The 20,531-nt window shown below is 34.2% G+C and overlaps 2 pseudogenes; both read left to right on the top strand.

Moving 5' to 3' along the window:
- Window positions 1-4,621: 4,621 nt before the first annotated feature.
- On the top strand, window positions 4,622-5,099 carry LOC141504732 (small ribosomal subunit protein uS10-like; annotated as a pseudogene).
- A 144-nt stretch (window positions 5,100-5,243) lies between these two features.
- On the top strand, window positions 5,244-8,175 carry LOC141504727 (protein disulfide-isomerase A4-like; annotated as a pseudogene).
- The last annotated feature ends 12,356 nt before the right edge of the window (window positions 8,176-20,531 follow it).

Raw genomic sequence — 20,531 nt, 5'->3', positions numbered from 1 at the left:
TTATAAGCAAATTAGAAACTCAAGGACTAGTTTACCTGTCAGATATATGCAAAAGGAAATAGTTTATGACTAAGGAAGAGATGGAGAACATCACCAAAAAAAACTAGAAGATTTTGATTACAATAAATTAAAAAGCTTTTGCACAAATCAAACCTCTGTAACCAAGATCAAAATAAATGTAGTAAACTGGGAAACAATCTTTACAACTAATGATACTGACAGAAAGAGTCATTTCTAAAATATACAGAGAACTAAGTCATATTCTTTAAAAAAAATTACCAAGCTGACAAATGGTCAAAGGATATGCAAAGGAAATTTACAGATGATGAGATCAAAGCAATCCATAGCCATATGAAAAATTTCTCTAAATCATTAATTATTAGAGAAATGCAAATTAAAGCTTCTCTGAGGTACCACCTCACACCTTTCAAACTGGCCAAGATGACCAGTAAGGACAATAATGATTGTTTGAAGGGTTGTGGGAAATCTGTGACACTATTACACTGTTGGTGGAGCTGTGAACTCATCCTACCTTTCTGAAGAGAAATTTGTAACTATGCCCCAAGGGCAACAAACATGTGCATACCCTTTGACCCAGCAATACCACTATTTGGTCTATACCCAGAAGAGATGATGCAAAAGGGTAAAATCATCACTTGTACAAAAATATTCATAGCAGCCCTGTTTGTATTGGAAAAGAATTGGAAATCAAGTAAATATCCATCATTTGTGGAATGGCTTAGCAAACTATGTTATATGTATGTCATGGAGCACTATTGTTCTTTTTTTTTAGGTTTTTGTAAGGCAAATGGGGTTAAGTGGCTTGCCCAAGGTCACACAGCTAGGTAACTATTAAATGTCTGAGACCGGATTTGAACCCAGGTATACCTGACTCCAGGGCCTGTGCTTTATCCAAGGAGCCACCTAGCTGCCCCCTGTTATTGTCCTATTAGAAACTAGGAGGGATGGGAATTCAGGGAAACCTGGAGGTATTTTCATGAACTGATGCTGAGTGAAATGAGCAGAACCAGAAATATACTGTACACCTTAACAGCAACATAAGGGGTGATGATCAACCTTGATAGACTTTCTCATTACATCAGTGATATAATCAGGGACAATTTTGGGCTGTCTGCAATGGAGAATGCCATCTGTATCCAGATAAAGAACCATGGAGTTTGAACAAAGTTCGAGGACTATTCACTTTAATTTAGAAAAAAAAACAAATATCTTATTTCCTGATCTTGTTATCTCTTATTCTTTTTATTTCTTCATTAAGGTTATAATTTCTTTCTCATCTCACTCAACTTGGACCAATGTACAAGATGGAAACAAAGTAAAGACTGACTAATTGCTTGCTATGGGGGGTGGGGGTAAGGAAGTAAGATTGGGGGAAAAATTGTAAAACTCAAACATAAATAAAATCTTTAATAGTAAAAAAAAACGTAAAATAACCTAACTAAAAATGATTGTTGAAAACTACAATTGCATGTATTTGAAAACATAAATGAAATATTATTTCCTGCAATTAAGAAGATATTCTTCTCCTCATTAACTTTTTGGATTGCTTTTACCATTTGATCTAAAGTATTTGTTAACATATTTTCTTTAGCATTTTTTAGATTTCTTTGACCAAGCTGCTGACTTGGTTTTCATGTTTTCCTGCATCTCTCTCATTTCTCTTCCCAGTTTTCCCTCTATCTCCCTTACTTGATTTTCAAAATCTTTTAGAGCTCTGCATAGTTTGAGCCCAACTCCTATATTTCTTTAATGCTTTGGACATAGAGGCTTGGAATTTCTCAACTTCTTTGTGTATGCTTTGATCTTCCATGGGACCAAAGTAATTGCCTATAGTCAGGTTCTTTTTTCTGTTTATTCATTTCTTCAGTCTGTGCCTTGCTTTTGGGGTGCTTCCTGGTTTTTGTTTATTATTGGTATACCCCTGTAAGGACCTCGGTTCCTTCGATGTCCTATGAGAGGCTCTGATTGCTGTCTTGGCCTGTTCTCTCTTCAGTGGATGACTGTAACCACACCCCTCTGACCTAGAGCTGTAAGGAGGATCCTTCTCTATGGCAATGGTGGGGGGGGGGGTGTAGACTGCCACCAGGGAGTGAATATAACAAAGCACAAATGTTTTGTACCAGGGACAGAGAGGAGAAGTTGAGAATGTTCTCCCACCCCCCATCTTCTATGCACTGAGAGCTCTGGTTGCAGCTACAGGGCCGATCATTTCTGGGAAGCTCCACATGTCAGCTTCTGTTTCCTGGGGTCTGGGATATGTTGATGTCCAGAGATGCACTGAGGGCCATGCTAGCTCCCAATCACTATGGCAGAGATTTCCCTGCTGATCTTATGCTTGATGTTCCCTGGGTTGGCAGGTCAGAAAATTCCTTCTGATGCCAGGACCTGGTGCTCCCAGGGACCCAGGGCACTCTACAAGCTGTTCCCAGAAGACTAGAGCTCCTTTGTTCTAGCACCACAATCCTGGCTGCTGCCCCCTTCAACCCTATGGAACAGAGCCTTCCCATGATCTTCCAGTCTACCTTGGGCTGGAGAATTGCCTCACTGGATCTCTGAGTAGGTTCTGTCTCTCAAAATTTTACTTAGAGTCAGCATTTTAAGGTTTTTGAAATATTTTGGAGAGAGCTCCTAGGAAAGGCAGTTCTCATGTCACCATCTTGGTTCCATCCTGCTTCATGATGCTTTTGAGGTATTTTTGTTAAAGATACTTGGAGGGGTTTGGCATCTCTTTTTCCAGTTAACTTCATAGGTGAAGAAACTGAGGCAAATATAATTAAATAATTTATCCATGATCACACAGCTATTATAAGTCTGAGGTCAGATTTGAACTCACAAAGATGATTCAACCTTATTCCTGGTACTCTGTTCACTGTGCCACCTAACTTCCTTCAATACTATGTACCAAGTCCTTTGGTAAAGTTAAGGTATATAAGTATATATCCCAAAATGAAGAAACTTATGGATAATATATATGTAAACAGGTAGCCAGTGTGTTAGGTGACAATAATAATTAGTGGAACAGTAGAAAGTGAATTGAAATTGTTTACATAGAAGATAGAGATGTTAATTCATGCATGAGATCAACAAGAAAATTAGGATAAGTTAATAGAGTATATGATGTAGCAGAATATAAAATGGTTGGGATGAAGATAAATTTTTTTGATCTTTACTGAGTGATAAGCAGATTATTTTCATAACTTCCAGAAATGGCTTTTGAAGGACATACTTGGATCAATTTTGCAGCTCTGGACAAATCACTTAGTGTTCTTGTCTAAATTTCACATAAATTTAGAATTAGTTGTAACCTTTCAAAGCACCAAATGTAATCCTCTTACTTTATACATGATAAAATTGTAGTCATGAGAGCTGAGGTTTCTTGCCCAAGTTACATGGGCAAGTTATGCTTTTTTGTTTATTTTTAATTTTTTTTGCATTATTTCCAAATTCTTTCCTTTTGTTCTTGCCTTCCTAACCTTTTGAGATGACAAAAAAATCAGTACTCATTAAAAAATGTTATATTATTGTTCCTTTTTTTGCCATATTGCAAAAAAGAAAAAAAAACTTGAAGCGCCAATATGGTAGAATAGAGGTAACTCTGTGAACACTGAGTTCTCCTAATATTCCCTTTTAAACTGATGTTTCAAATTAAATTCTGAAGTGACAAAGCCAAGAAATGGTCAAGGCAAGATTTGTTTGTGTCTCTGAGGTGAGAAACTGCCTGGATCCCATATGATAACCACATCAGCAATAGGACATGGAGGCAGTGACAGCAGTATCAGCTTCTTTAGATCACTTAAGCCAGGGATGGTAAAGAGATTAACCAACTTTTAAGGTAGAGGTAAAGGGCACTCCTGTGCTAGCAATAACTGTAGGGTCAGGCAGTGTTTAGCAATGTTACTAAATGTCTTCATTTCCAAAGCTCTGTTTTCAGGCAGAGAGAATGCTTTTGGTCAAAAAGGAGCAGCCCTGAAAAACACTATTTTGGTCCCAAGCCAGCAGAAACCCTGAAGAACAGGGTCCTGAGGAGCTTTAGTGTTTATGACTGCAAGTCATTAGGTGCTCTTTCTAGGTAAACATCAGAAAATGGTCCTAGAGAGAATTCTCCATAATCCTTTCCAGATTATATCTTGAAAACACTGAAAATTTCCAAATATCCAGAATTATTTCTAAAAATAAAAGTATAAAAATTCCTGAAACTAGAAACAGTGACACCCAACCCTGCTAACATTGTGAAATAGATGCAACTTTAACATAAATTTCAAAGTGAAGAAATAAAATAGAGCAAACAACAAAAGAATCTGATGATAAAAATTTATCATGGGAACAGGGAAGATCAAGACAAAAGTTTATTAAACAATGATTTTAAAAATTAAATTAATGGTAAAGGAAAATTGAGAAAGTAATAAATAATGTAATAAAATAATCAAAAATTTAATAGCTTTGTAAAATAAATGCATAGAAATATTGAAGAAAACAACACTTAAAACAGAATATATCATGAAAAAGAAGTTACAAAGCATGACTCATGAAAATGATTCTTTAAATAAAAGGAGACTCTTGGGTGGATATAGCGCCGCTGCGGCTCCGCGGGCCACGCTCCATGCCTTCCTCCTCCGGACTCACCACTGTTCGCTCGCCCCGAGGAATAAGTCGGTCAGGAAGCCACTCCACCGCCAAGGCGTTCAAAGACACTGGCAACATGCTCGTGGAGCCCGAACTGCCCATTCACCGCATCCGCATCACCCTCACCAGCAGCAATGTGAAAGTCACTCGAGAAAGTGTGTGCTGATCTAATTAGAGGAGCCAAAGAAAAGAACCTGAAAGTGAAGGGACCTGTTCGAATGCCCACTAATACACTTCGCATCACAACCAGAAAAACTCCTTGGGGTGAAGGTTCAAAGACTTGGGATCATCTGTTCCAGATGAGAATCCACAAAAGCCTTATTGATTTGCATAGTCCTTCCGAGATTGTTAAGCAGATCACTTCCATCAGCATTGAACCAGGTGTAGAAGTTGAGGTCACCATTGCAGATGCCTAATCACTCATCTCTTTAAATAAATTGATTTGCAACTAAAAAAAAAAATAAATAAATAAATAAATAAATAAAAGGAGAATTCACAAAAGCAAAATGTTAATTCTCACTTAAACAAAAACAAATGGTTGAAAATTAGAATTCATAGGGAAGAAGGTAAAGACTTCATAAGGAGGGTCAGGAGTAGGCATGTGCATGCCTGAGTATAAGGAGCCAGAGCTAGAAGCTGCAAAGCCAGGAAGAGAGAAAGTTGGAGGATAAATGAGACATCAGGATACATGACCACACCTGGGCTAGTTGGCAGTAGTTGCTCCAGTTAGTCATCATAAACTCTACCTGCTGTTTCTCCTCTTGCTATTGGTCCAGCCCCCATGAAAAGAGCAAAGTGTCTTTTATTAAAGGTGATTCCAATGAAGAAGAGGAGGAGGAGGAGGAGGAGGATTATGATGAAGATGAGGAAGATGTTTCTGAAGTGAAAGAAGACAATGGGGTCCTGGTCCTGAATGATGACAACTTTTTTTGCAAGGCAAATGGGGTTAAGTGGCTTGCCCAAGGCCATACAGCTAGGTAATTATTAGTTGTCTGAGACCAGATTTGAACCGAGGTACTCCTGACTCCAGGGCCGGTGTTTTATCCACTGTGGCACCTAGCCGCCCCAGAATGATGACAACTTTGACAAAGAGATTGTGTTGTTAGAATTCTATACTCCAATGTGTGATCAACATAAGCAATTTTCTGCAGGATATGAAAAAATAGCTAAGAATCTTCAAGAAAATAACCCACCTACCACCTCACACCTCTTAGACTGGCCAATATGACCAAAATGGAAAATGATCATTGTTGAAAGTTTTGTGGGAAATCTGGGAAACTAATACATAGTTGGTTTATCTGTGAACTTGTCCAACCTTTCTGGAGAGCAGTCTGGAACTATGCTCAAAGGGCAGCAAAAATGTGCACACCTTTGATCCAGCAATACCACTACTGGGCCTGAGGAGATGATGAAAAAGGGTAAAAATATCACTTATGCAAAAATATTTCTAGCAACCCTGTTTGTGGTAACAAAGAACTGGAAATAAAGTAAATGTCCTTCAGTTGGGGAATGGCTTAGCAAACTGTGGGATATGTATGTCATGAAACACTATTGTTCTATTAGAAACCAGGAGGAACAGGAATTCAGGAAAGCCTGGAGGGATTTGCATGAACTGATGCTGAGCAAGATGAGCAGAACCAGAAATAACATGATGTATTTGCTCATTCCATCAGGGACAATTTGGGGCTGTCTGTTATGGATAATACCTTCTGTATCCAGAGAAAGAACTGTGGAGTTTGAAAAAAGACAAGGACTATTACCTTTAATTTAGAAAAAAAACTGATATTATATTGTCTGATCTTGCTATTTCTTACTTTATGTTTCTTACTTAAGGATATGATTTCTATCTTATCATATTCCATTTGTATCAACGTATACCATGGACACACTGTAAAGACTGGAAAATTGCCTTCTTGTGGGGGGTGGGGGGAAGTAAGATTAGGGGAAAAATTGTAAAACTCAAAATAAATAAAATTTTTAAAAAGAAATAAATAAGAAAGAAAATGACCCACCTATCACTGTTGCAAAAATTGATGCAACAGCCTTATCTACATTAGCATGTCAGTATGATGTGGGAGATTATCCCACCATCAAAATCTTGAAGAAGGGGTAAGTAGTAGATTATAATGATGCAAGAACAGAAGATGACATTAGTTGAAAAGTCAAAAAGGTTTCCCTGACAAGTTGAACCCCTCCACCTGAAGTGACCCTGGTGCTTACCATAGATGAATTTGTTGAAGGAGTGAATGATGCAAACATCATTTTGGTGGGCATCTATTCTCCTTGTAGTGTGGAGTGTGCACACTGCAAGAAACTTGGTTCAGAATATGAAAAGGCTTTGAAAAAAGTTAGTGAGCATTTTCCACCCATTCCTTTGGCCAAAGTAATTGCCTTCAAAGAAACTGAGCTGGTCAAAAGGTTTCATTTTACTAGATACCCATTTCTGAACATCTTTCACAAGGGGAAGATTTTTTATTACAATGGCCCATGAGAAAATACAGTAATTGGATTATATGATTGAAAAATCTGAAGCTGCATTCAAAGAAATTCGGTCTGTGAAACAAATCCAGGAATTCCTAAGGAATGGAACTGATGTCATTATCATTTGGATCTTCAAAGGCACTGATGATCAGGCTTACTAGCTATATTGGGAAACTGCAAATGACAAGTTTCACAATACTTTCAACAATGCAGTTGCAAATTTCTGAAACTCTCTTCTGGAAAGGTGGTTGCTATGCAACCAGAACATTTCATTCTAAGTCTAGTGATTTAGACATTAAAGAATCCACTGAAGGAGTTTCTATCAAGGATCATGTGGGGAAGCATACTGTGCCATTATTTGGTCATAGAACAACTTCTAGTGATGCCAAGAGATATGCTAAACATCCTCTGGGAGTTGTCTATTACTGTGGATTTCAGTTTTGATTTCAGAATTACTACTCAGTATTGGCGGAAAAAGTCTGAGAATTTGCTGAGGATTTCCATGAATATACCTTTGCCATTGCTGATGAGGATGACTAAAGGACTTGAGACTTAGTGACGACAATGGTGAAAAGAACAATGTAATTATCCTAACTGAGGGAGCAAGAAGTACACCATGGAATCAGAGGAATTTGATTCCAATACTCTCAGAGACTTTGTATTGGCCTTCAAAATAGGAAAACTAAAGGCAAGCATCAAATTTCAGTCTGTGACCCCAAAACACAAAAGGCCTGTAATTATTGTGGTGGTTAATAATTTTGAATCTATAGTGTTGTATCCCTAATCAGACATACTCATTGAATTATATGCCTTATGCTGTGGATATAATAATTAGCTTAAACCTGTGTACACTGATATAGGGAAGAAATACAAGCAGGAAAAATCTGATCAGAGAGAAGAAGGATACTTCTGCCAATGACATAACCAATGACCACTACAAGGGTTCCTTAATGTCTACCTTGCTCCTTACAATGATAAATTTGAAAATAAGAAGAGAGACTTATAGAAGATCACAGCCTAAAACTAAGCAGAAACAAAGAAGTACTTTAAAGGCCAAGAAGAGGAATGGAAAGACCATGGACACATTGTAATTTTTCAGTGAAAGTTTGCTGAATGGGGAACAAATAGAACTTGTGGGCAAAAGAAAGTATGCATATTAAAGCAGTTGCAATAACTGATTCTTTTTAAATTTTGCATTGTCTTAGAGACATGGACCTGCCATAAATGCCTCATTATAGTGTAGTTCAGATATTTGTGGAAAATACCATTTATTTTTGTCATTATTTGGATTTATTTTCTTTTTCTAACCTTCTAATCTTTTTAAGACTTTGCCAAGTTTCAAGCAATAAAAAAGACTTCATGATACAGAAAAAGAAAAAAAAATATTTTCCAAATAAATGAAGGAGATATTATATAGGAATTAGTGACTAAAGGGGACAGAACTGAGACGACAAAATGGAGGAAGAAGCTGAACTCTTGCACCATTCCTCTTCAAACATCTTTAAAATAGCTATTATCAACTGTGAAAAAACTTGACTGCTCAGATCTCCAAAATGATCTAACACAATTTCAAAGGACCTGTGCTGAGAAATTCCATTCATCTTGCTAAAGAAACAAACAAAATGAAAAATAAAATCTTAAATGAACTCTGAGATTAGATTGAAACCTGCATTTTTCATTTCCTTTATTTTAATGGGTATATTTGGCAATTTTGAAAATATTTCATTTTTTCATATAATTTGAGAAGCATAAATGATGTGTTGCTTGTCTTCTCCATGGGAGGGGAGGAAAGAAGACATAATATGCAATTAAAAATTTTAAGAATTTAATGTTAAATATATACACACATATAAATGTATGTATATATGCAGATATATATACAGATATATATATATATGTTAAAATTTTAAAAGAAAAATGAGGAAAGAAATATATATATATATATATATATATATATTTATATACTTAATTGTGGACACAGTGTCCATAACTTCTCTGTGCTAAAATTGATATCATCTTTAATCATGTATCCTTTGTAATTGCTATGGATAGTTTTAATAACTAACTCCATAATCATTATTTATTATTATGACATTTTTATAAATAGATACATTCTTCTCCTGGTTTTATTCATTTTACTTTGCATAGGTTTATATAAATATTGCCATGATTTTATATCTTTTATTTTTGCAAGGCAAATGGGGTTAAGTGACTTGCCCAAGGCCACACAGCTAGGTAATTATTTAGTGTCTGAAGCCGGATTTAAACTTAGGTACTCCTGACTCCAGGGCCTGTGCTCTATCCACTGCACCAACTAGCCTCCCCAATTTTCTATCTTTTTATATATTATTTTTGTTTCATTTTTTATTAATCACATGCAAACAAATATTTTGAAGAATCTTTTTTTAAAATTCCATATTATTTCCTTCTCACACAGTTCCCTATACTTTTTGAGAAAGTAAGGAATTTCATATAGATAGAACCTGCATAGACCTGTAAAATATTTACATGTTATACATTTGGCAAAAGAAAAAATGGAAAGAAATAAACACAAAATGCTGAATAAGATTTTAAAAATATACTACAATCTACTTTCAGATACAAAAACTTTTTACTTTTTGAGATGAATAGCATTTTTAATCATGGCATTCAGATTTCTCTTGAATTATTGTTTTGCTAAAAATAAGTATCATTCAACATTTACCAAACTGTTATTAATAAGAACAGTTCTCCTACTCATTTCACTTTGCATCAATTGATGTAAATATTTGCTTTGAAATCATCCTTTTCATAATTTTTTGTAGCATAAAAATATTTCATCACAATCATATGCCACAATTGGTTCATATACCAATTGATTGTCATTATTTCCATTTCCAATTCTTTGCCTTGAGAAAGAAGGGACTGTAAATACTCTGTACATATTTGCCCCTTTCCTTTTACAATGATATCTTTGGAGCAGAGACCTCTTGGTGGTACATCTAATTAAAATAATATGGACAGTTTGATACTATTTTAGGTATAATCTCAAATTATGCTGTAGATGTTTTTAACTCCATTAAAATAAATTAGTGTTCCTATGTTTCCAAATCCTATTAAACAGTTGTCCTTTGTGTTTTGTGTCATATTAGCAAATCTGATAAGTGTGAGGTGAGACATCAGAGTTGTTTTAATTTGATTTTTTCTAATTAATAGTGATTTAGGACTTCCAGGTCAGAGAGAAGATGGTGGCAAGAAGCTAGCATTTGCCCAGAACATTTCCCTACACAATGCTAAGTAAGCCTTAGCATAGTTGTTGAAGCTACAAAAAAAAAAAAGACAAGATAGAAACAAATTTTCACCTGAAAACATTATAAAGGATCATCAGTGATGGTCTGTCTCTTCTCAGGAAAAGGCAAAGGAAAATACATCTAAGCAGAAGAACAGGAAAGACAGCAGGAGACCTTTGGTCACAGTGCAATCCAAGTTCCAACAGGTTGACAAGAGACAGCTAGATAGCAAACCAGCAGGAAGGCACCCAACCTCAAACGAAGTCTGATCCCTGGGAACTTTGAAGAAAAAGGCAGGATTGGTTTGGGAATAAACCACTGCACAGTTTGCACTTGGACACAAATGAGGAAATAAACCCTGAAAATGCAATACCTGGTCTGCACTGGCAAGATCTTCATCAAAGATAAGCCAGAGAGCAGACCCCAACCACATCATAAAAAGTTTGAAGGTCTTTGCTCCCTCTACCACCCTCCCTGCCAAGCAGTGCTCAAAAAATTCAAAATAAGTGAAAAGCTAAAAGTGTTGATCATAGAAAGCTACAAGCTACTGTGCAGATAAAGGCAATAAAAATTCCACCTTAGAAAATGAAAGCAGTGGGAAGGCTTGAAAGAATCTATGAATTGGACTCAAATCCAAAAGCTCACAAAATTTAAAAGCCAAAAAGAAGAAAAAGGGACAAAAAAGAAATGAGAGTCAAGCAGGAAAACTGTGAAAAATTGACCAATGAAATCACCTCCTTCAAAAGTAAAAATAACCAACTGGAAAAAATAAAAACAACCCACTGGAAAAGGAATGCAAAATATTTAAACTCAAATCCACTAAGTGGAAAAGAAATGCAACCCAACTAAAACTCACATCAAAAAACTGGGAAAAGAATGCAATTTATCTAAAACTCAAATCAAGCACCTGAAAAGGGATTGCAACTCAGCAAAAAAAAAAAAAAAAAAGGAAAATAAACCAACCTGAAAAGAAAGCACACAAAATCTAACTAAAGAAAATACCACTCTAAAATTTAGAATTGGACAAATAAAAACCAATGAATCTAGGGGGGTCCATCAAACAAAGTAAAAAGGGTTTTAAAATGAAACAAATATAAAGTACTATTTAAGAAAAACAAATGACCTGGGAAATAGGTCAGGAGAGATAATTTGAAAATTATTAGACTAGAGAAAACCTGGATAAAAAAAGAGCCTGGAAAATATCTTGCAGGTAGTTATGGAAAACTGTCCAAATCTCTTAGACAAGAAAACAAAAAAAAAGCAATTAAAGCCTATAATAAAGTCCTCCAGGAAGAGTCCCCAGGATAAAAACTCCAAGGTCTATCATAGCCAAATTCCAGAATTCTCAAATAAAGGATAAAATACTGTAAGCAGAATAAAAGGAAGCAACTTTAATACAAAGGAACTCAGTCAAACTTACACAGGATTTATCAACTTCAATGCTGAAAGACTGGAGGTCCTGAAATATCATATTTCAGAGAGAAAATACCTGGGATTAAAACCAAGAATTTTCTACCAAAAATTAAACATTGTCTGTCATTAGAAAACATGAATGTTCAATGAAATAGAGGAGTATCAAAATTTCCTGGAAAAAGACCAGAAGTGAACAGAGAATTCCATCTCCAAATACAAGACTCAAGAGCTCAAGAGATAGATAAACATGTAAATGGAAAATGGAAAAGAAAAAACAATTGTTAATCAAGAACTTTACATCATATATCATAATACATGAAAAGATATACCATTTGTAACTTGAATATAGTTGAAGAGATTGGAGTTAGATGATATGATTATGGTTGATTCTTGTCTTTCAATCTGAGAGGCCAAAGATGACAATCTTTTGAGAAAAATAGAGCAGATAAAAAGTTCTGGTGTTTAGTCTACACATATATGTTTCATTTTTCTTTGACCTCCTTTAATTCTGTCTTGCTAATATATCTTAACACTTTTCTGATGAGAGCATCCTTATGCTGGGAAGTCCTGAGCCAGTATCTCCCAAACTATACAATCAATTGTAATGTTCTTAAGAGAGATCCTCAGAGTACTTTGAGAGCATAGAGACTCTATAGTTAATTAAATCAGAAGTGACTTTACTTTACCAGCTACTTAGAGATTTGTAGTACCATAGGGCAGATAGTAGGAACCTATTTAGAGGGATTGGTCATAAAGATATTGTGAAGGTATCTTTCTTAATCCCTACTTTAGTTAAGAAGGATTTGCAAACCATGTTTGGAAAGTTCCAGGAGGGGAGTGTGTGAAAGAATATTCTTGGGGTGGGGGTGCAAATGGTTCATGAAATGATTTCATTTTGCATGATGCTTTGGCTCATGAATATTGTTTGTCCATGGAGGGTACTTGAAAAGGGGATAAAGATGTAAATTGATTATAGTTTGATGCAATTCATGACTTCTTGAGAAATGTTTTTCTAAAGAGATAGAAGAAGGGACGGCACTTACTGACTGTGAGGAAATGCTGCTTATTAATCAATCAAGGAAACAATCAACGTTTGATTGCATTTTCTTTTTTTTTCAGATTTTTGCAAGGCAAATGGCATTAATTGGCTTGCCCAAGACCACACAGGTAGGTAATTATTAAGTGTCTGAGGCTGGATTTGTACTCAGGTACCCCTGACTACAGGGCCAGTGCTCTTTCCACTATGCCACCTAGCTGCCCTTTTGATTGCATTTTAATTGATATTGCACTTTGAACTTATCAAACATTCAGACAATCACTCAAGCTTTGATTTATAGCACTGTGATTGATATTACTTTGCTAGAAATTTTAGCAGGTCAGAGAAATGTGATAAAGGGGATGAACTACCAGATAGGGTAAAACAATAAGAGCATAAAAAAGAGAAAACTAGGTATTAGAGGGTAATACCAGGTAAAGAGACACAAAGATCTATTATAATGGAGGAAAAGAAGGGAATGTGAACTCTGAGTAAATCTTATTCATTAGATTTGGTCCAGGGAAGGATTAGGATACATTTCCACTTGGGTTTAAAAAACTTTTCTACTATACAGGAGGGAGAAAGAGAGGAAAGAAAAGGAAAGAAGGATTGATAACAGGGAAGGGAAAAGTATAAGTGAAAATACACTGAGCATTATCATTTAAAAGTTAAAGAGGAAAAGGAGTAAAACTTTGATGAGGAGAAATGAGAAGAAAGAAAATAGAAAAGTATAAATAGAGAATGAGACTTTGAAGGTAAACACAGAATTATTAATCTAGACTGTAAATGTGAATGGAATGAAATCTTCTACAAAGAGGAAACAATTAACAGAATGGACTAAAAAGCAGAATTCTATAATAAGTTGTTTACAAGAGACACATTTGAAGCAGAGATATACAAAGGAGAAAGGTAAAAGGCTAGAGCAAAATATATTGTGCTTTGACTGAAGTAAAAATAAATAAATCAAAGGTAGCTATCCTGATCTCAGACAAAGTAAAGCAAAAATAAATCTCATTAAAAGGGATAAGGAAGGAAACAACATTTTCTGAAAAGGGACCATAGGCAATGAAACTATATCATTATTAAAAATTGATATAGCTAGTGGCAGAGAATCCAAATTTTTAAAGGAGAAATGGTGAATTACAAGGAGACATAAACAGAAAACTTTAATAATGGGGATATAAACCTCTTTATCTCAGAACTAGATAAATCTAACAACAAAATAAACATAAAGGAAGTTAAGAAGGTAAATAAAATCTTCAAAAAATAAGATGATATACCTCTGGAGAAAATTTAATGGTGATAGATAATAATATCTTTTTCTCTGTATTAAGTGACATCATTGTCAAAATTGGTCATGAACTAAGGCATGAAAACCTTAAAAGCAAATACAATCAGGCAGAAAAAATAAATGCATATTTTTCAGATCATGATGCAAAAAAACCCTACATGTAATAAAGGACTATGGAAAGATAAAAAATTAACTGGAAAATAAATAACAATTTTAAAGAATGAGTGGATCAAAAAACAAATCAAAAAACAATAAATCATTTTATCCAAGAAAATGGTAGCAATGAGACATCAAATCAAAATTTATAGGATGCAGGGAAAACAGTTTTTAAGGTGAATTTTACATCTCCAAATTCTTATATGAACAAAATGAGAAAGAGGGGATCAATGAATTGGGTATATATAAAAAAAACTAGAGAAAAAGAAATTAAAGTTTCTCAATTAAAAATTCTGAAAATCAAGGGTAAGATTAATAAAATTAAAGCAAGAAAACCTTTGGCCTAATAACTAAATTTAAGAGTTTATTTAAAAATTCAAAAACTAGAAAAAACATTTTTGTTCTTAAGGAATTTGTTGATGGTATTTCAATTTCCTTTTTTTGAAATGAGATCATCTAAGTATGTTATTTTCTCTTCTGTTAGTCTAAGCAATTTGTATTCTTGTAAATATTCATCAATTTCATTCAGGTTATCAAATTTATTGGCATATAGTTGGGAAAAATAGATCTGAATTGTTATCTCTTTAATTCCCTTCTCATTGTTGGATAGTTCATCCTTTTCATTTTTTGATTTTGGCAATTTGGTTATCTTCTTTCTTTTTTTTAAATCAGATAAACCAAAGGTTTATCAACTGGCTTTTTCACAAAACTGCTTTTTTTCATAAAACCAATTCTTAGTTTTATTTTGGGATCAATGTTTTCTTGCTTTCATTTTTTCTAATCTATTCCTTGATTTTCTGAATTTCTAATGTAGTATTTAATTGGGGGATCTAAAATTTGTTTTTCCCCCTAGCTTTGTAAAATGCATATTAAATTCATTGATTTCTTCTTTCTTTATTTTATTCATATAATCATTTAGAGATATAAATTTCCCCCTCAAAATGTCATTGACTGTATCCCTTAAATTTTAGTATGTCTCATTATTAAAATTTTCTTCAATGAAATGATTTATTATTTATATTGTTTGCTGTTTTATCAATTGATTATTGAAAATTAAGTTATTTAGATTCCAATTAGTTTTTGGTTGCTCTTTCCATGATACCTTATCACGTGTAAGTTTATTGCATCATGTTCTGAGAAATAAATATTTATGGGGTGGCTAGGTGGCACAGTGGATAGAACACCAGCCCTGGAGTCAGGAGTACCTGAGTTCAAATCCAGCTTCAGAAACTTAATAATTACATAGCTGTGTGGCCTTGGGCAAGTCACTCAACCCCATTGCCTTGCAAAAACTAAAGAAACTATTTATTATTTCTGCCTTTCTGCATTTGATTATAAGGTTTTTATGTCCTAGAATATGATCAATTTTGGTATAGGTTTCATTTACTGCCAAGGAAATAATAAATTCTTTCCTTTCCCCATTTAGTTTTCTCCAGAGGTATATCATATCTAATTTTTCTAAGATTTCATTCACCTTCTTAAATGTCTTCTTGGTCTTTTGTTTGTTTGTTTGTTTTTGTGGTTAAATATACCTAGTTCTGAGAAAGAGAGGTAGAAGCTCCCCCATTATTAAAGTTTTGCTGTCTATGTTTCCTTGTAATTCACTCTACTTTTCCTCTAGGAATTTGGATGCTATCATGTTTAATTTTGATTTAGATGCGCCCTTTTAATATGTAGTTTCCTTTCTTATCCCTGTTAAAGAGAACTATTTTTGTTTTTGCTTTATCTGATATTAGGAATACTATTCTTGATTTTTTTTTTATTTCAGCTGCAGCATAATATATTTTGCTCCATCCTTTAACCTCTACCCTTTCTGTATCCCTCTGCTTCCAATGTGTTTCTGGTAACCTATATATTATAAGAGTCTGGTTTTTAATGCATTCTGTTATATGTTTCCATTTTAAAGGCCAGGTTATCCTATTCACCTTTACAGTTAAGATGACTAATTCTGTATTTCCCTCCATGCCATCTTTCCCATTTGCATTTTTCTCTTTCCTTTCTTCTTATTCTTCTCACCAAAGTTTTACCCCATTTCCTCTTTTTTAACTTTTCTTTTAAAATATAACTTTCAGTTTATTTTCACTTATACCTTCACCTTCCCTTTTATCAGTCACTTCTTCCCTTTTCTTTCACTTCCCTCCCCTCTTCCCTGTAGAGTAGGATAGATTTTTCTTTAAAAACAAGTGGAAATGTAACTTATTCCCTCTCTGGAACAAATCTATTGAATAGAATTTACTCAGGGTTCACATCCTCCTTTCATGCCCTCTAAAATTATAACTTTTGCCTTTTCACCTCATGTTATTTCTCATTCATGTATTATTAATCAAGTATCATCATTCACAACTTGATTAACTGATTGTATGAAAAGCAGCATTGCCACAAAGTCACTAAACATCCTCTCCACTTCTGTCCCATGCAAAGTACACTTTTCAATAATCTTGAATTACATCAAATTATAGCCATTTTTAAATCTACATTTAGGTGTCACTGCAGAGAAAGTGGTATATTATGTTCTATCCCCATTAATTTCTCCAGAGATTTGTAAATCTAAATTTTCTAGCATTTTATTTACCATCTTACCTTCCTTCATGTTTATTTTGTGGTTAGCTCTATTTAATTCTGACAAGAGGTTTATATCACCTATTATTAAACTTTTACTCTCTGTAATCTTGTAATTCACTCAGCTTTCCTCTAGTAATTTGGATGCTATATCACTATGTGCACATATGTTTAAGAATGAAATAATTTCATTGCCTATGGTGCTTTTTAAGAATATGTAGTTTCCTTCCTTTTCCCTTTTAATGAGGTTGATTTTTCCTTTTGCTTTATCTGAAATCAGTACCACTATCATTGATTGTTTTAGGTTTGTTTTTTTTTTTTGTTTTTTTTTTTCATTGATTGTTTTATTTCATCTGTGTGTATCTCTCTGTTTCAAATGTGTTTCTTGTATACTACATATTGTAAGATTCTTTATTTTAATCCATTCTTCTATCTGCTTCTAATTTTATGAGAGAATTCATACAATTCACCCTTATGGTTAAGAGTACAAATTCTCTATTTCCCTCCATGTCATCCCTGTTTGTACTTTTCTTTCCTCTTCTCTCATTTTTCTTCAACAATGTTTTGTTTCCTTACCCCTTTACCTGTTCTTTTAAATTTAAATTTTCAGTTTATTTTCATTTATACCTTCACCTTCCTTTTTAATAAACCCTACTTCTTTTTTCTTTCTGTCCTCCCCCTTCTTGGAGAAAAGGATAGATTTTTTAAATCCAAGTGGAAATGTATCATATCTATTGAATAGAATTTGCCCAGTGTTCACATCCTTCCATCTTTCCCTCTAGTTTAATAGATCATCATGCCGCTTCACCTGATGTTCTGTATTGGTAAAAATACTATCAATCAAGTATACCAACAATTAAAAAATGGTCAGTCAAAGCCTGACTGATTGCTTGGTACTCTTGAAGTAGTATTATCCAAAACACAAACCCAAACTGATTCATTGATTGCTTGATTGTTTGATAAGCAACATTGCATCATAGTCACTAAGTACCTTCCCATCTTCTGTCTAATTGAAAATACACTTCTCAAGAGGCATGAATCATATCAAATTGCATTTATTTTATCCTTTAACATTTGTTCAAGTACTGTCCAAGGTAACACAATCCTCAATCAGAGCATCATACAAAGTCAAATCATTTTATGAATAATTTGTTCCCCCCGCAACAAATATACTCCTTCCCATACTCCACCACTTTAGTTTCCCAATCATGGTATTTATACCCTTGTAAACTGAAGTATGGAATAAATCCAAATCTTCTAAATAGGTTCTAACATTCTTACCCTAAGACCACTCCTGGTTTAGTAAACTATTGAATCTTTAAAGGCTCTAAGGACTGGAATGCTCTGAAGGTCTCTCTTAAGAACTTTACAATTGATTGTAAGTTATGGGAGACACTGAAAAGGGACTGCTTATCATAGGATGCCCTCATCAGAGAATGTGCTAATCTTTAAGAGTAAAGCAGAATTAAAGTATATCAAAGGAAAATGAGACATTTAAATTTACAGTAAACACATGAGTTTTTAATCTGGACTTTTTCTCTCATACATAATGATTTCATCTTGGACACTTTAATGGAAAAACAGGAATCACCGGTATCTTTTCAATCTTTTCAATTATATTAAGCCCTTTAACTATGTTAAGAAAAATTCAGTTCTCAAGAATTATAACTGTTATATCTTACCTTTTAAGATTATCTTCAATTTGATGTTCATGTTTTGTTTATTTACCTTTTTCATGAATTTCTTGAGTCTTGTATTTGGAGAATGAATTCTCTGTTCATTTCTGGTCTTTTTATTAGGAAATTTTGGATGTTATCTGTTTAATTGAATGTCCATCTTCTCCCTTGACAAAATATGCTGAATTTAGTAAGGTAATAAATTCTTTATTCCATTCCAGGGTCCTTTGCATCCTCATATATGTCATTCCATATACTCTGGTACTGCCAATTTGAAACTAAGTCCTGCTTAAGTATAACTGTGTTTCCTCTATATATAAATCCCTACTTTTGCTTCTTTAAATTATTATTTCCTTCATTTGAGAATTTGGAAATTTGGCTATGATAATCCTGGGAGGTTTTATGCTGGGATCTCTTTCTGGAAGAATTTTGTGTATGTTTTCAGTGGCTATTTTGTCCTCTTGTTCTAGCTGATTTGGGCAGTTTTCCCTGATATTTTCCTGAAAGATTTTTTTCCAGTTTCTTTTATTTATGTAGATTTTCTTGTAGTGCAACAATTCATAATATCTCTCCTATATCTATTTTCCAGGTCATTTGTTTTTTCCTAAAAGGTACTTTACATTTTCAATTTTTTTCAGTGTTGTTCCTTTATTTAATGGAAACTTATAGTTTCATAAATTCATTGGTTTATATCTGTCAAATTATAATTTATAGGGTTTTATTTTCTTCAGATAATTTTTGTGTTTCTTTTTTCTAGTTGGTTAATGTTATTCATTGCTGAGTTGCATTCCTTATCCAGTTGGTCAGTTTTATTTTTTGAAGAGTTTTCAGTTGATTTATTATTTTCTCTTTTATAAAAGTTGATTTCTTTTGTCAATTTTTGATAATTTTCCTTCATGAATCTCTTTTTATTTCTATTTCTCTTCTCCCTTTCTTCTTTGCTTTTGATATTTTTAAAATTCTTCTATGAGCTTTTGGATTTGAATCCAATTCAAAGACCCTTTTGAGGCTTCCCCTTTCAGTAATTTTTCACTTTTTTCTTCATCTGAAATGGTATTTTCATCAACTTCATCTGCAAAGTAGCTATTTAAAGTCAATGCTCTTTCAGTGGTTTTTGCTCATCTTGACTGTGTGAGCTCTAATCCTGGGGTACAGGAAGTACAGATCCAAGTTTTTTATGCTGGGGCTGGGATCTGGTCCCTGGTTTTTCATTGGCTAAGATGTTGTCTATGCAGCCCAGACCTTGTCTTTGCAGAAATTCTTTTCCTCCTTTATGTCCAAGTTCTGTCTATGCAGTAGTTTGTTCCCAAACCAGTACTATCTTTTGCTCCAGTAGTTCCAGATTTCAAACTTGATTTGGGATTGGAACCTTCCCTGGTGACTAGCTAGATACTGGTTATTGCCAAACTTTTGGGACCTAGCTAAAAACTTCCCACTAGCTTTGAAACTCTTCCCCTAGCTAGACTTTACTTCTCCTTCCACTTCTCCCCCTCTACCCCGAGAGACAGACCTTCACTGAAGATCCTCCATGATGTCTAGAGTTGAAAACTTCTTTGGATATTGTCTTTTTTTTGGCGTGATCTGTGGCTTTAATGTCTGTGCAGAGGTTTCATTTTGTTTTATTTCCCCTTTCCCTCAAATGGACAGACCTTCACTGAAGATGCTCCATGATGTTTACTGTTGAAAATTTCTCTGGATCTTCTATTTTTCTTGGTGGGATCTGTAAATTGAATGTAACTGTAGAGGTTTTATTTATCTTTTTTAGATAAACATCCAGGAGAATGTTAGCTTCAGGCTTCTGTCTTGACTCTTGCCCTGAAAATCTACCCTCAAATGTAAAGCAATATGTCATTATGATGAACAAAGAATTCACTTTTGTGTCTTTCCAAGTATTGTACTTAGAGCTAACAAAAAAAGAATAGCATTTAGTTCCTTACTGGATATCAAGGATAAAGAATCAAGACTATGAGCCCTCTCAATAAGGGCCAAGATGGCAACATCAAGCT

The sequence above is a fragment of the Macrotis lagotis genome, chromosome 1 (genome assembly GCF_037893015.1).
Source record: "Macrotis lagotis isolate mMagLag1 chromosome 1, bilby.v1.9.chrom.fasta, whole genome shotgun sequence".
NCBI lineage: Eukaryota > Metazoa > Chordata > Mammalia > Peramelemorphia > Peramelidae > Macrotis > Macrotis lagotis.
This window is presented reverse-complemented; position numbering and strand designations above follow the sequence as displayed.